General features: G+C 44.2%; 1 protein-coding gene across 2 annotated transcripts in view; it reads right to left on the bottom strand.

Annotated features, from left to right (window-relative positions):
* Positions 1 to 17728, bottom strand: part of LOC126983865 (alanine aminotransferase 1-like) — a 179667-nt gene that overhangs the window by 9227 nt on the left and 152712 nt on the right. Inside the window, exon 12 of one of the 2 annotated variants that reach the window (XR_007736273.1) lies at positions 2401 to 2496. The exons of the other annotated variant lie outside the window; for it this stretch is intronic. The gene's annotated coding sequence lies outside the window, so the exon portion shown is untranslated. The remainder of the gene's footprint in view (positions 1 to 2400; positions 2497 to 17728) is intronic. 2 annotated transcript variants of the gene reach the window in all.

The raw sequence follows: 17728 nt of genomic DNA, 5'->3' as shown, positions 1-17728 counted from the left end.
AAACCTTTAATTTGATATATAATAGTAATACATATCACCACTTTATTCGGTATATAATAGTAATACATATCACCACTTTATTCGGTATATAATAGTAATACATATCACCACTTTATTCAGTATATAATAGTAATACATATCACCACTTTATTCGGTATATAATAGTAATACATATCACCATTTTATTCGGTATATAATAGTAATACATATCACCATTTTATTCGGTAGTAATCAGTAATTAACTTTGACCGCTTATTACTCAAAACTAAGGCCGGGCGGGTTAGACGACTTTATCATGACACACCTCATATATACACCTGTCCCCCTGTATTCGCAGGTTCACTATTCACAGATTCCCACATTCGCCGATTTTCCTCCAACTGACAAAGGCGGCTGCTGAGGAACTTTTTCACCGCCACTCCAAACATTCGATCACGGACCGCCAGCGGACAGTTTGGCCGTTCCTATAGTCTGTTCAGGGCATGAAGTCGGTTCAAGGTGTGGCAGATTCCTGAATTCCCATGAGTGCAGCGCTGCCAGTTCGACCGCCAATTATCAGATTAGCACCGTCTCCCTACCTACCCACCCACAACCCACCTGTTTATCTCTCTCTCTCCCTCTCTCTCCCTCTCGACCCGGGGGAGGGACCTAAGGGGACATGCCGACCACCACCACCACCAGCAAAACGTGGCAGCATGGGAAAAAATCGCTGCCACATGTCATAGAATTTATACAAATCGTTGTTATAATCCTAAACATCGACTCATTGTCCTATATAACTTCCTTTACTATATACAGAATATAAAAAATATCACTTTCAAATAGCACATGGATGGGAAATATGAGAGAGACGCATGTACGAAGGTTGATTTGGCAGCATGGGTAGAGGTAAACGACAATACCAGCTCCACCCTGAACCGACTTCATGCTCTGAACAGTAGGGGTGGGCAGGTACCGGTACCAGTACTGGTACTAATGGTACCAGCTAAACGGTACGGTACCGGTACCAGATTGCTCGGATTTATTTATTGGACTTATTGATAATTCTTCATGTCCGATTCTTTTTTTTTTTTTTAGGTTGCTAATAAATATTATTATTGTTATTAGAATATGATCGAGTACATCCATAATATCTATACATGCTATTTTTTATTGAAAAAATAAATATTCACTTCATTCAGAGAGAGAGAGAGAGAGAGAGAGAGAGAGTACAACAGAAGAAACATCATAATTGTGGGCAGAAATAAATGAGAGGAAAAAGTCCAGTGTGTGTGTGACACACACACACACACACACACACACACACACTGGACTTTTTTCTTTCATTTATTTCTGCCCTCAATTATGATGTTTCTTCTGTCGTACTCTCTCTCTCTCTCTCTCTCTCTCTCTCTCTGAATGAAGTGAATATTTATTTTTTCGATAAAAAATAGCATGTACAGATATTATGGATGTACTTGATCATAGTCTAATAACAATAACAATATATATTAGCAATCTAAAAAAAGAATCGAACATGAAGAATTATCCAGTAAATCCAATAAATAAATCCAATAATAAAATAATGAAGACGGGAGCTGTGATGGAAACGAAAAGCAGGACAAAATGGTGGGAACTTGGGAAGACGGTCAGCGAGGCAGTGACTCAGCAGCCAGCACAACATGCAAGGCTTAAAGCGTCGCCCATACCGCATGGCGACTGGCGAGGCCGCGCGCCGCCGAGCGTCACCAAGATCCAAATGGTACCGGCACTAGTGGTAATGGTCAGTGCCGAGTGATCATGAGTCTTCCCGGCACTGGGTACCGGTACCAGGTGCCGGCTGAATAGATTCTTCTCGGCACCCGGTACCGGTACCAGGTGCCGGCTGAATCGATTCTTCTCGGCACCCGGTAACGGGAGAGTCACTGCCTCGCTGACTGTCTTCCCAAGTTCCCACCATTTTGTCCTGCTTTTCATTTCCATCACAGCTCCCATCTCCATTATTTTATTATTGGATTTAGTGGATGATTCTTCATGTCCGAATCTTTTTTTAAGATACTATATATATTGTTATTGTTATTAGACTATGAGTACATCCATAATAACTACATATACATATGCTATTCTTTTTATCGAAAAAAATATTCACTTCATTCAGGGGAGAGAGAGAGAGAGAGAGAGAGAGAGAGAGAGAGAGAGTTTTCTCCACAGAAAATTTATTTAGGAATTTCATCAGATGGCATTAAGATAAAAAAAATAAAAAAAAATTGAGTACAAATACCAGTACCGGTACTAACGGTACCTGAGTTTTCAGTACCGATACTACCGGTACTCAAATTAACGGTACCTGCCCATCCCTACTGAACAGACTATAGGCTAATGACAGAGTACATCACGACAGGAAGCTGTCATCCGCCTCACCTGCGCCTTCCTCAGGAAGACGGGGCAGCTGACGCGCCTGTGAAGACCTCACAGGACGACACCAGGGCTCATGTGAGCGACTAGATCGCCGCGGCCCTAAACAACAACAAAAACAACAACAATGACAGAGTATTCAAGCGTAAAGTAGGGATGGGCAGGTACCGTTAATTTGAGTACTGGTAGTGCCGGTACCGAAAACTCAGGGGTACCATTAGTACTGGTACCGGTACTCAAAGGAATATTTTTTTATCTTAATGACGTCTGATGAAATTCCTAAATAAATTTTCGTAATTATTATGGATGTCTCTCTACTCAGCAGCCAGCACAACATGCAAGGCTTAATTCGTCTCCACAGGGCCCATACCGCATGGCGACTGGCGAGGCTGCGCGCCGCCGAGCGTCACTAAGATCCAAACGGTACCGGCACTAGTGGCAATGGTCAGTGCTGAGTGATCATGAGTCTTCTCGGCACTGGGAACCGGCACCAAGTGCCGAGAAGAATAGATTCTTTCGGCACTCGGTACCGGTACCAGGTGCCGACTGAATCGATTCTTCTCAGCACTTGGTACCGGTATCAAGTGGCGAATGAATCGATTCTCCTCGGCACATGGTACCAGTACCCAGTGCCGAGAAGACTCATTATCACTCGGCACTGACCATTGCCGCTAGTGCTGGTACCGTTTGGATCTTAGTGACGCTCGGCGGCGCGCTGCGCTCGCCAGTCGCCATGCGGTATGGGCCCTGTGGAGACGAAGTAAGCCTTGCATGTTGTGCTGCCTGCTGAGTCACAGCCTCGCTGACCCCATTATTTTATTATTGGATAATTCTTCATGTCCGATTCTTTTTTTTTAGGATGCTAATATATGTTGTTATTGTTATTAGACTATGAGTACATCCATAATAATTACGTATATACATGCTTTTTTTTTCTAAAAAAATATTCACTTCACAGCTAACGAACACCCGCTAACTTTGACCTTTACATTTCAGCCTGGAATCGTGCCAAATCTATTCTCCGACTTACTAAAACTTCTTTTATCAATAGAAAATGTCAACATCTTGCTTCTTCTAATTCTTCCCGTGACTTCTGGCATCTAGCCAAAAATATCTCCTCCAATTTCACTTCTTCCTCTTTCCCTCCTCTCCTTAACCCTGACAGCAGCACTGCCGTCTCATCTGTCTCTAAGGCTGAACTCTTCGCTCAAACTTTCTGTAAGAACTCCACCCTGGACAATTCTGGGCATATTTCTCCCACTCATCCCCCCTCTGACTCCTTTATGCTTGTTATTAAAATTCTTCCAAATGATGTTTTCTACGCCCTCTTTGGCCTCAACTCTCAGAAGGCTTATGGACCTGATGGAGTGCCTCCTATTTTCCTTAAAAACTGTGCTTCCGTGCTGACACCCTGCCTGGTCAAACTCTTTCGTCTCTGCCTATCAACATCTACCTTTCCTTCCTGCTGGAAGTATGCCTTTGTACAGCCTGTGCCTAAGAAGGGTGATCGTTCCAATCCCTCAAACTACCGCCCAATAGCTCTACTTTCCTGCCTATCTAAAGCTTTTGAATCAATCCTTAACCGGAAGATTCAAAAGCACCTTTCCACTTCTAACCTTCTATCGGATCGCCAGTATGGGTTCCGCAAGGGGCGTTCTACTGGTGATCCCCTTGCCTCCCTAACTGACTCTTGGTCATCCTCTCTTAGCCGTTTCGGTGAAACCTTTGCTATTGCACTGGACATATCAAAAGCTTTTGATAGGGTCTGGCACAAATCTTTGCTTTCCAAACTACCCTCCTACAGTTTCTATCCTTCTCTCTGTACCTTTATCTCCAGTTTCCTTTTTGACTGTTCTACTTCTGCTGTGGTGAACAGTCACTGCTTTTCCCCTAAACCTATTAACAGCGGTGTCCCACAGGGTTCTGTCCTATCTCCCACTCTCTTTCTGTTGTTCATTGATGATCTTCTTTCCAAAACGAACTGTCCTATCCATTCTTACGCCGATGACTCCACTCTGCATTACTCAACTTCTTTTAATAGAAGACCCACTCCACAGGAACTTAACGATTCAAGGCTGGAGGCAACAAAACGCTTAGCCTCAGACCTTACTATTATTTCCGATTGGGGCAAGAGGAACCTGGTGTCCTTCAATGCCTCAAAAACACAGTTTCTCCACCTATCCACTCGACACAATCTTCCAAACAACTATCCCCTATTCTTCGACAACACTCAGCTATCACCTTCTTTTTACACTAAACATTCTCGGTCTATCCTTAACTCAAAATCTCAACTGGAAAATTCATATCTCAACTCTTACTAAATCAGCTTCCTCTAGGCTGGTCGTTCTGTACCGTCTCCGCCAGTTTTTCTCCCCCACACAGTTGCTATCCATTTACAGGAGCCTTGTCCGCCCTTGTATGGAGTATGCATCTCATGTGTGGGGGGGCTCCACTCACACAGCTCTCCTTGACAGAGTGGAGTCAGAGGCTCTTCGTCTCATCAACTCTCCTCCTCATACTGATAGTCTTCTACCTCTCAAATTCTGCCACCATGTTGCCTCTCTATCTTCTATCGATATTTTCACTCTGACTGCTCTTCTGAACTGCTAACTGCATGCCTAACCCCCTCCCGTGGCCGTGCTGCACACGTCTTTCTACTCATGCTCATCCCTATACTGTCCAAACCCCTTATGCAAGAGTCAACCAGCATCTTCAGTCTTTCATCCCTCACGCTGGTAAACTCTGGAACAATCTTCCTTCATCTGTATTTCCTCCTGCCTACGACTTGAACTCTTTCAAGAGGAGGGTATCAGGACATCTCTCCTCCCGAAATTGACCTCTCTTTTTGAACACTCCTTTGATCTCTATTCAGGAGCAGTGAGTAGCGGGCTTTTTTTTTATATTTTTCTTTACGCCCTTGAACTGTCTCCTTAGCTGTATATAAAAAAATAAAAAAATAAAAATAATAATAATAATAATAATAATAATAATAATAATAATAATAATAATAATAACAATAATAATAATAATAATAATAATAACAATAATAACTTATACATATACATGCTATTTTTTTCGAAAAAAATATTCACTTCATTCAGGAGAGAGAGAGTGTGTGTGTGTGTGTGTGTGTACAACAGAAGAAGCATCCTAATTAAGGGCAGAAATAAATGGGAGGAAAAAGTCCACTGTGTGTGTGTGTGTGTGTGTGTGTGTGTGTGTGTGACACACACACACACACACACATGCACAGCAGACTTTTTCCTCTCATTTATTTCTGCCCTTAATTAGGATGTTTCTTCTGTTGTACTCTCTCTCTCTCTCTCTCTCTCTGAATGAAGTGAATATTTATTTTTTCGATAAAAAAATAGCATGTATACATAGTTATTATGGATGTACTTGATCACAGTCTAAGAACAATAACAATATATATTAGCATCCTAAAAAAAAAAAAGAATCGGACATGAAGAATTATCCAATAAATCCAATAAATAAATCCGAGCAATCTGGTACCAGTACCGTACCGTTTAGCTGGTACCGTTAGTACCGGTACTGGTACCGGTACCTGCTATCCCCTAGCGTAAAGCAGGATAAATTATCATACATAGCATCATTCATCAGCTATACATACTATAAAACTGTACTGTATTTTACGTAAACTTCATACAAATACGTAATCATTCGAATCTCACTTTACTTTTGGATACTCACCACCAAGTCTCTGCCATTTTCTCTTTCAACTTTAGCCAGGCAAATTATTTACAAATGAATGCTTTTTTTCTACAAAAATCAAGTAGTAATATGAAACGGGTAATTAAACTTTGACCATAACTACCAGCAGCTGTTCAGCTGATAACCGTAAAGAAACAGAGGATGTGTTGGCACAGCGGTGAGGTGACAGCGGCGGTGGCAGCAGGGGTTCGTTTACACGGGGAGAGGAGAGAGCCAAGTCAACTGTGCAAGTTTCTGCCATGTGTAGACATAGGCCTGCCAAGTATTTTTGGCAAGTCAAGTAAGAGCCAAGTTGCCTGGCAAGCTGTAGGGCTAGGCAAGTGAATAGCCAGCAGTTATATTTTGAGGCAACTTAATTCCCCCTATCCATCCCCGGCAGGCAACTTGCCAGTTACTGGGCCTGTGTGAACGTGCATTTGGTTGCATTCCTCTCTAGTTCAGTTGTGGGACAGGTATTGAGTTGAAGATCACATGCTTTTTGTTTATTGCTAACTGTTGTTTTATACTTTAAAACGGCTGTAAGATGGTCTCAGGAACGTACATGTATGTGCCGTACACACAGCTCAAGCTGGGGGGCTACTTCCTCAAATGACTTGCTACGTGTAAACAATACTTGCCGTAATTACTTGCCTTTCATAAATTGGAGCAGGTTACTTGCACACTTGATGTGCCTCTCCCTGCACTGTGTTAACGAACCCTTAGCGCCACCGCCCTACCGCTGCGTCAGTCTGTTCACAGTTATTATCCATTTCATTATTCTATCACTTGAATTTTGAAAGAAGCGTCCATAAATGAATAATTCATATGGTATCAAATACTTAAGCATCTAAAGTTTAGGTATAAAGTGGCAGACTTCGTGGTGAGTACTCAGCAGTAAAGTGAGATTTTAATGACTACGTGTTTGTGAGAAGCTTACATTAACCCGGTAGCAGCGACTGGCCAAATGTGTGGCTTTACCGTGTAGCAGCGACAGGCCAAATTTGTGCCATGATATAAACCCCCCAAAATAGATGATACATAATCTGATCACAAATGCTTTGATATATGTTATGAAATGGTTTGTGTGAGGGGTGATTTTTTCTCATTTTTCTCGCTTGGAGGGACCATTAAGAAACATGATCCCCACTGCTACCGGGTTAATAGTACATATAGCTCATGAGCTTTATGATACAGGTACCTCTCATTGTGCGCTAATTTGGTTAAACGCAATGTCAAAAAGCCAGTATATATTTTGAATTGCAAGATTTCTTCAGATTAACGCGACATGACCCAAATCAAACTTTGTGCCAGGGGTTCAATCCTCAGAGTGGTTGCCAGGCTCCAGGCATTTTTTACATATTTCTCACTTTTAATTGGTGGTTTGGGGCTACTTTTGTGGGCGAGTTTCACCGGCAGTGCTACGGAGAAGTTGGCAAAACTGATTTGCACCACATTGCTGAACTTGCTTGCTTGCTAGTCCTCATGTAGTGAATGCATCAACTATACACACACACACACACACACACACACACACATACACATACACATTGGAAGTATAAATTGGTCAGAAATAAAAAAGCTAAAAAAAGTACAACAGAAATATGATTACTTCTTTAAAAGTTATAATGAAGTTGTGGTAAAGTGGGTACCATAGGATGTAATAAAGAAGAGGGAAAAAAGAGAGGATTAATACAAGAAGTCTCAAAGCAAAAAGAAGAAAGATAGAGAATGGAGACACTTAAAAAGGAGAAGGAATGCCATAATCAGGAAAAGATACAGACAAGCAAGAAATAATTACACCAAAGTGAGGAGAAAACAAAACTATGAAAAGAATATAATAGAAAAATGTAAGGAGGACCCAAAACTTTTTTTCACATATGTGAGGGCAACTACCAACTTAGCAGGCGAACGACTGGGGCACTCCTGCTGCCCACCCGCATCTTGCCGTTCGAAGCCATTCAACTACTGAGGCGCAGCGAACCACCTGCTAAACCCTGCTGCTCGTTTGCCTGACGCCGTTCGACACCTCGGTTGACTGGACCACCGAGGCTTCTCAACCCGCTGTGGGAGGCGACTTGGTTGGCGCCACCGCCTTCCTCATCAGACAGCGGCCGGGCCTCGCTCTGACCACTTGATTCTACTCCAGCTCCAGCCCTGCTTCTCACTTGGGTTAACTCAGAACCGTGGACTCATTCTGGGTGCCTTACCTCTCTCCTCTCCACGCCTTGGACTCCCGTTACTGCCATGAACCTGACACCCCTTCTCCTCCTGCGCCTCCCTCGTCTACCACGTCTACACCACTTCAAGGACGAAGCTGTGCTGCCTCATCATTGCCATTCAGAGGACGAGATGCCCAGAAGAGGAAGAAGCTGTGCAAAGGGTCATTGCTGAGTCTGGCGTGCTGAAGCCTTCATGTTGGAGACTTCAGTTTTTGTGAGGGCTTGTTCACACTACAAGCAGAGCAGAGCAGAGCGGTTAGTAGCGGCATTAATTTTTACATAGTTTTGAATGTACAGACGCTCAGGTGTTCACACCGCAAGCAGAGAGGTGCAGCGCGGAGCGGAGCAGCACGCTCGGGAAATTTGGTCGTATTTTTTGCTGCTCGCAGCTAGCAGTCCTCCACGGCTCCACCCCTCAATCAACATGGCCAAGAAGCTATCTACATAGGTGAATTTTTATTGCTGAAGCCAAAATTACAAAAACTGACCAGATTGTGCATAATTAAGGTACAATTTAATGATATATAATAGCCATATGTTTAGAAAAGCTATTTTGGTGATATTCTGATCCTATACATAATCATCAGTGACCCACACAGCCATGGGACTTGGCTTTAACAATGAAATTCCATGTTCCTTTGTAAATCGTTACATTTTCATTATCCTTGAAGATAAACACCGAGGAGTTTATCGGGCTGTTGCCTGAGAATGATTCTTGCGCAGGTCGCCCTGCCCTGCTTCTATGTGAACACCTAACCGTGCCGCTCCGCTCCGCTCTGCTCTGCTCTGCTTGTAGTGTGAATGAGCCCTGAGGCTGTTTTGGGGTTTTTACTTTATTTAAAGTAAACTGGTGTCTAACCATTTATCTTGTTTATTGTTATCCCTTCCGATTACAGCACCCAACTCTGGAACCTTGACATGTGGCGACCTCGCCAGGATTGGGTCAACTGCTAATCGGAAGGGTTGGCTTGTTAACCCTTTCCTTGAGCGCAGTGTGGACACGACTATCCCCTCAGGCGCAGTCAGGCAGCCCAATGGGGGGGTCTCTTTTAACCTCTGTATCTCAAAAACTATTCATCACAGCTAAAAAACAAAAACACCATTGGAAAGAGGAGGTCTAGATCTATAGGAGTCGGTTATGTATGCCTCTTGCGAACATACATGCACATTCAGGAAGTGTTGAATGTTAACACTTACGTCAGTGCGTGCGTGATGATCAGCCATATTGAGGGAACTGCGGACATTTTTTCTTCAAATTCTGGCAAGGGAGCATTGACAACTGCAATATTTACAACTATTTGGTCAAAGAATCAGTCAGTGATAGGTGAAGCTATGCAAAAATGCCGCTATATTGGGCAAGAACATCCACCAGTTACTCGTCCGTAGATTTGCCGCGCTGGGCTGACATGATTTTCCACCAAATTTAGTGAAGAATCCACTCAACTGGCAATCCTGTGTTGTGAGAATTAGTGTTGGAACACTCTCATACATGGGAGATTTGAGTGCGGGTGGAGCTTGCAGCGGGCGTTTAGCGCCACCATCAAATACACCTATCCCCTGCTGCAAGCGTTTAGCAATGAAAGGGTTAAGTAGCCTTTGCGCGCCACTTGCTGTCTGCGGCCCGGAAGTGAGTGTTTAATCCTTCACCATTCTTTTGAGGCTGTTGTAGGCCCACGGTAGGATTTGTTGGTGCTGCCATAGCACTTTTTCAGTCCTTGTGCTGACCCTGTTTACCCCAATCACTCAGTGAGTATTGGGTGGGCTTCTACGCCCCTTATTACCCTTTTTGCAGGGTTTTTGCTCATCTTTGTTGTTTTCCATATTGTGTTTTGGGTTCTTCACGTTTGTTTTGGTTCTGTGTTGCATTTTCTTGGTCTTGTTTTGTTGTTGGGTTTTGTTCTTTGTCTAGTTTCATGCTTCTAATTGATATTTTTCTTTATTGTTCTTTATTGGTGTCATTGTCTGTTGGGTTTATTTTTTTGCTTTGCTGTCCATCTTAATCATGTCGAGTTTTGATATATTTAAGGCTCAGGCTGAAGCCTTGGGGCTGAAGGGTGAGGATCTCGGCCGCTACGTTGTCCAGCAGCAAGCCATCGAGAGGGACGAGCGCACGGCAGAGAGAGAAGAGAAGCATCTCTTGGCCGAGACCGAGAGAGAAGAGAAGCATCTCTTGGCCGAGACCGAGAGAGAAGAGAAGCGTCTCTTGGTCAAGAGAGAAGAGAAGCGTCTCTTGGCCGAGAGAAGAGAAGCGTCTCCTGGCCGAGAGAGAAGAGAAGCACCTCCGGGCCGAGAAGGAGAAAGAAGAGTGGGCTGCCGAGAGAGAGTTCCAACTGGCAAAGCTGCAAGTAGAAAAGGAGATAGAGCTTGCCCGTGTCGTCGGCCAAGGCCAAGCGGCTTCTCCTTCCTGTGAGAACGTTAGAGGACCTAAGTTACCTGCCTACCAAGAGGGAAAAGACATCAACAACTACCTCGTCTGCTTTGAAAGGGTAGCTGAACTATTGCAGATCAACGAGGATAGCTACGCTGCGAGGTTGGGTTGTCTCCTCACGGGTAAGGCCACTGAATTGTGTATTTCATTGTCAGCTGAAATAACCGAAGATTACGCTCTCTTGAAGAAAGCTCTCCTCACAGGGTTCAGTAAGACAGCGGACAACTATCGTCAAGACTTCTGTCACGCCAGGATTAGAGTTGGGGAAAACTACCAGCAGTTCTCCATCCACCTGACTCAGTTGTTCCAGGCGTGGTTGGAAGCCTCTGACGTCCCCTGCACTTATGAAGAGCTCCGGGAGTTTATGCTCCTGGATCAGTTTCTAACTAATCTTACCCCAGATTTGAGGATCTTCATCAAGGAGTGCCGGTCGAAACATCTTCCCGACGCAGTGAGACTTCCTGACGACTGGTCGTCTGCCTGCAACGCCTACCCTAAAGCTTCCTCTCCTAGTTCCCAAGACCCCTCTAAGGCAGCTTCGCCCATGAAATCTTCAGAGTCCACTCCAGAAGCCTCTGCCAAGACCTCTGCCCAGCCCAGTACAGCAACCCTGAGGTGTCACCAATGAGGGGAGGAAGGCCATCTACGTCCGCGCTGCCCAATGAATCCCCGCGCCTTCAAAGAGGTCGAACCTGCTAAACCATCATATCAGGTAGGCTTTTGCCTTAGTGACAAAAGTGTCCCGAAGTTTTCCGTTTCGGGCACTGTTAACGGGTCTTGGAGCTCCAACATCATCAGGGATACTGGCTGTTCCTGTGTGATCGTCTCTGAAGACTTACTACCTGATGTAGATGTTGAGAGTTGTCCAAAGGCCTCCCTTGCTGACTACCTAGGACGAGTGGACAAGTTTCCAGTGGTGAGGTGCCACTTAACTCATGGGCATCGGCTATGGGAAAGCCGTGAAGTGGCCACGAAATGGCAACATTACACTGCACTTTGAGACTAAGAAAAGAGCATGGAACGTATATCAGAGTACTCCTCTCATAATCATAAAGCCGTTAAAAATATTTACTTATACTCAAACTCCATTCTTTTTGGGTGGTGTTTGTTACAAAATAAACAGTCTCGTGACGCGTGGCATCTAGCCGAGAGTCGCTTGTTATCTACTTTAGAGAATCTGACAAGTGATTACTGTATGGATATCTAATTCAGTCTGCCATGACCTTACAGCACCACCTATGACAAATAAGCCCACCTCAAGATCAATCAACCACCACAATGACCCAGTTCATGCATGGTGGGTTGCTCTATGCCGCCACCGCCTACAATTGGCTCGAATTAGGCGTTTTGAGCCGAGCCCAAAACTCACGGGAGTCCAAATATGGGTCCACCGACACTGCCGGGTTAAGCTGTCCCTACTTCACCGGTTGGACTGAGGTGGTACAAGCTCCTATTAAGTTTGCTGGGGCCCTCATAGGAAATGTCCCTGGGGTAAGGGATCCCCATGACCCTGATTCTTCTCAAACACCATCTGATTATACCAGTGCATCCTTCTCTTCAAAGTTGCAGCAAGGGACTTCTACTTTTAGTGTTCCGACACCCCCTGCCGCCAACCAGGTACACGACATTACCACTCATGCTGGTAGGTTGAAGAGACTACATCCGCTCGTCCTGCCAGAACTTCATCCTCTCTCAGTTACCCCTCAGGAGTTGGCACAGCTTCAAGCCTCATGTGCCTCCTTAGCAGCAATACGGCAGAAAGCCTCATCTGGACACGTCGACAAAGCAAGGAACGGATCCTCCTTCCAGTACCTGTATCTCAACGGGCTTCTCTACAGGAAGTGCCTCACCTCCCCGCTTTCCAACAAGGTAGGCCAACATTGTCTAGTTGTGCCAAGGGTATCCCATCAAATCATCCTCTCCACGGCCCATGAGAGTCCCTTGGCCTGACATTTCTCTTGTCATAAGATGGAAATGAAGACCTTTCAACATTTCTTCTGGCCAGGTATAGGAGCAGGCATCCGTACTTACTATCGTTCCTGTGATAAGTGCCAACGGATGTCGGGGAGAGGTCGTCCTGTCTCCTTCCAACCCTTACCTGTCGTTCCAGAACCACTTCCCCGAGTCGCCATCGACCTCGTTGGAACCTTGTCTCCAGCAGCTACAGAAGGACCTTTTGTCAGCCCCGTTCCCGTAGTGGAGGAGCCATCACCTGACGCCAGCTCCACTGAACTTCCCCTCAATGAACCACTTATGGACAACCAGGATGTATTCTCCACCCCACCTGGCTGTACTTCAACGATTCAGCAGGACATCGTCCGGGTGTTGAGATGGGCCTTGGGTCTACCGGCCTACAGGTACTGTGTCGTCCATGTGGCCGGGAAGGATAATGTGGGGCTCGATTTATTGAGTAGACTTCCTGCCTAAGTCACTCCTCCTGTGTTTCCTCGTCAGTTTCCCCCCTGTTTTTAGTTTATTGGCTTATGTTCTTTTTTTCTTTCCACTTGGTAGTTGTTTGTTGAATCTACTTAGATTAGATTCTTGTATGGGGGCCTGTGTGAGGGCAACTACCAACTTAGCAGGTGAACAACCGGGGCACTCCTGCCGCCCGCCCGCATCTTGCCGTTCAAAGCCGTTCAACTACCGAGGCGCAGTGAACCACCTGCTACACTCCCGCTGCTCGTTCGACTGAACCACCGAGGCTTCTCAACCCGCTGTGGGAGGCGATTTGGTGGGCACCAGCGCCTTCCTCATCCGACAGCAGCCAGGCGTCACTCTGAACACTTGATTCTACTCCGGCTCCAGCCCTGCTTCTCACTCGGGTTAACTCGAGACCGCGGGCTCATTCTGGGTGCCTTACCTCTCTCCTCTCCACGCCTTGGACTCCCATTACTGCCGTGAACCTGACGCCCCTTCTCCTCCTGCGCCTCCCTCGTCTACCACGTCTACACCACTTCAAGGACGAAGCTGTGCTGCCTCGTCATTGCCACTCAGAGGACGAGACGCCCAGAAGAGGAAGAAGCCGTGCAAAGGGTCATTGCTGAGTCCGGCGTGCTGAAGCCTTCGTGTTGGAGACTTCAGTTTTTGTGAGGCTGTTTTGGGGCTTTTACTTTATTTAAAGTAAACTGGTGTCTAACCATTTATCTTGTTTATTGTTATCCCTTTCGATTACAGCACCCAACCCTGGAACCTTGACAACATATAAATAAGAAATTGAGGAAAAAAGAAGCTGTGAATGCGATCAAAGTGAGTGACCAAGTCTATGAGTATACAGAGGAAATCTGTGAAATATTGAATGAAACCTTTCAGAAAGTATTTGCTGAAGAGACAAAATTTGAAAAGAGGCATAAAGAGAGAAGCGTCAAGAGAAGGGAAAACTTAAAAGTGGATAGAGAGGAGATACTGGGGCTATTAAAATCAGTAGATGGTAAGAATGCAATGGGTCCAGATGAAATATCAGGTCAAGTACTGAAAGAGTGCAAAGAACAGCTAATAGAACCAATTCAGGGCATTATAAGTTGTTTGATCAAGGGAGAGGAAGTCCCAGTACAATGGAAGAGGGCACACGTGGTCTCATTATATGAGCCGAAACAAAAAAGAGCCTCTGAACCATAGATCGATTTCTCTAACAAGCTTCATGTGCAAACTGTGTGAGTGGGTAATTAAAAGACAGTGGGTGGACCATCTGGGTAGAGAAAAGATAATAAATGAAAGTCAATTTGGACAAAGTAAATCTTGCATTACAAATCTAATATGTTTTTATACAAGAGTAATAGATATAGTACAGGAGAGAGATGGATGGGCAGACTGCATATTTTGAGACCTAAAAGTTCCACATAAAAGATTGCTTTGGAAATTAGAACATAGAGGAGACCTGATACAGGAATACAAGGAATGGACATGTTGGATAGAAATTATTTCATCAAGCTGGGAGGAGGCAACTAGGAGAACACCGCAAGAAATTTAGAAAGGAGACAAGTAAGAAAGACATTAAGAAGTGCAGTTTTCATACAGGAGTGTGGATACATGGAATGGGCTTAACAAAGACATTGTTGAAGCAGCCAGTGTCCATAAAATGAATAAAAAAATGGACCAATGTAGGTTGGGAAACAGAACTATCCGAGCTTCAGCTCAGGCCCTATATACTAAAAATAGGTAAATACACACACACACACACACACGTATATATATATATATATATATATATATATATATATATATATATATATATATATATATATATATATATATATATATATATATACATACAGTAGAGCCCACTTAGCGCGAGATCAATTACATGAACCGCAATTAGCGCGAGCCACCATCTACCAAGAAAAAATTAATTAGCGAAAGCCTCAGTTAGCGCGAGCATCACCACGACTGAATTTTGAAAATTGCGCCAAGCCGCCATGATCGAACAAGCCGCCATGATCGTGGCACAAAGCCATGTTGCACGGCACAAGCCGCCATGATCGCGGCACAAGCCGCCATGATGCGTGGCACAAGCCGCCATGTTGCCTGGCACAAGCCGCCATGATCTGCGGCACAAGCCGCCATGATGTGCAGCACAAGCCGCCATGATGCACGGCACAAGCCGCCATGATGCGCAGCACAAGCCGCCATGATGCGCAGCACAAGCCGCCATGATGCGCAGCACAAGCCGCCATGATGCGCGGCACAAGCCGCCATGATGCGCAGCACAAGCCGCCATGATGCGCAGCACAAGCCGCCATGATGCACGGCACAAGCCGCCATGATGCGCAGCACAAGCCGCCATGATGCGCGCCACAAGCCGCCATGATGCGCCGCTCAAGCAGCCATGATGCGCGGCACAAGCCGCCATGATCGCACAAGCCGCCATGATCGCGGCACAAGCCGCCATGATGCGCAGCACAAGCCGCCATGATGATCGCGCAGCACAAGCCGCCATGATCGCGGCACACGCCATGATGCGCGGCACAAGCCGCCATGATCGCAGCACAAGCCGCCATGATGCGCAGCACATGCCGCCATGATGCGCGGCACAAGCCGCCATGATGCGCAGCACAAGCCGCCATGATGCGCAGCACAAGCCGCCATGATGCGTCCCTCAAATAGTACAGTTTCCGATAGTTCGGTTTCGGTTTTATATGGATTGTCATGGAAGATCTTTTAGTATTTTTAAATTTCCTGCTCGTCGGGAAATTTAAAAAACCTAAAAAATCTTAGAAAATCCACGTAAAACCAAAACTGAACTATTGGAAACCGTACTATTTGAGGGACGACTCTGTATATATATATATATATATATATATATATATATATATATATATATATATATATATATATATATATATATATATATATATATATATATATATATATATATATATATATATATATATATATATATATATATATATATATATATATATATATATATATATATATATATATATATATATATATATATATATATATATATATATATATATATATATATATATATATTTCAAATGGTCAGTTTTGATAGTTCATTTTAGGTTTTTACATTCATACACATAAACACACTCCCATGCATCACGGCCCCTCCAGTTTTAGCATACGACACCCACGCCCAGCTCCCACTCGGTTAGGTTACACACACACACAGTAGCTTATAAGGAGTATGCACCCATGAGTGCCACCTATAATGTATGATGAGCAGATAAGTAATGTTGTAGAAATGTATTTGTAGGCAAATATGTAGAACAATGGTAATGAACAACAGAACTGATGGAGAAATACGGCTAGTTGTGGCTTGCCCTGCCCTTGTCATTACTTGATAAGCTGATCTGCCTTGAGGCATTCAATTTTCACAGTTAGAATCCAGCTCAGATTCAGACCCTGATCAATGATGTAGAGTTGATCAGTGTTCAAAAGAGAAAATCCATTCTTTAAGATTTGCTAACATTTACTATCAGCACACAGCTGGGCCGATGGCCAAGATCAAAACTTGGAAGGGGGTGCATGATTAACCCTTAAAGCGCGGGTGTCGACAGTAGTCAACAGCTGGTGCCTGGGCTCAAACCGCGGGTGTTGACAATAGTCAACAAGGCATTTTTTTATTTTGTTTATGCTGAAGTAGGGTAAGCATGCCATTTTCTTTCAAACAATACCCAACCATGCTCTCTTGACTAGTTATTGGTCAGTGTATGACTTGTGTAAGCTTTGAAATGATGTCCACTAAACATCCCACCTCTTCTCACCTTCCAGTGAATTTTATCCACAAGATGGGGGCCCTTTGACCTCAAAACCCATCAAGGGCATCAAGAAGGCCTAGAAGTTAAGTTACTTTGGGATGTGGATCACGTAAACTGTTTAAAAGTTATGCTTCTTATTACTAAATCATAGAAGGGAAGTCCACTCGGGGTGGAAAACTGTCTATAAAAATGTGTTCTTCATGATCCTACTTAGTTATATTTTCCACAACACACACACACACACACACACACACACACACACACACACACACACACACAGATTTCACTCTGATTTTATTCAATAATGCGCACAACACCAATGATGGTGCACAACACAACACATAACACTTAAATATGGGAAAAATTGTTTAACTCACGACACACCAAATAATTTGCGTAAATTGAGAGGTACCTGTATTTTATGCTGCTTTCAAGCAATGGATATTGCTCTGTATATTTTTTTGTGGGTCTAGAGCAGTGTTTCCCAACCAGGAGTCCATGGAAGAATTTCAAGGGGCCCAAAGACTAATTATTTTCAGATTTATTTTACTGGAATTAGGAGACATGCAGCTTGGAATAAGAATCATATTACTGTACACAAGTCTTGACATTGAATGCTTAATAAAATAGGGCAAGAATTATATGGCAGTCTTTGCATATAATACCTACAACTATAATATTAACCTAACATTTGTCTAATGTGTTTTACTTAAAAAAAGTCTGCTGAATGGAGCATCTTCTGCTTTCATATA

The sequence above is a fragment of the Eriocheir sinensis genome, chromosome 5 (genome assembly GCF_024679095.1).
Source record: "Eriocheir sinensis breed Jianghai 21 chromosome 5, ASM2467909v1, whole genome shotgun sequence".
In the NCBI taxonomy this organism is placed as follows: Eukaryota; Metazoa; Arthropoda; class Malacostraca; order Decapoda; family Varunidae; genus Eriocheir; species Eriocheir sinensis.
Note: the sequence above shows the minus strand (reverse complement) of the source record. Positions and strands in the feature narration are given on the sequence as shown.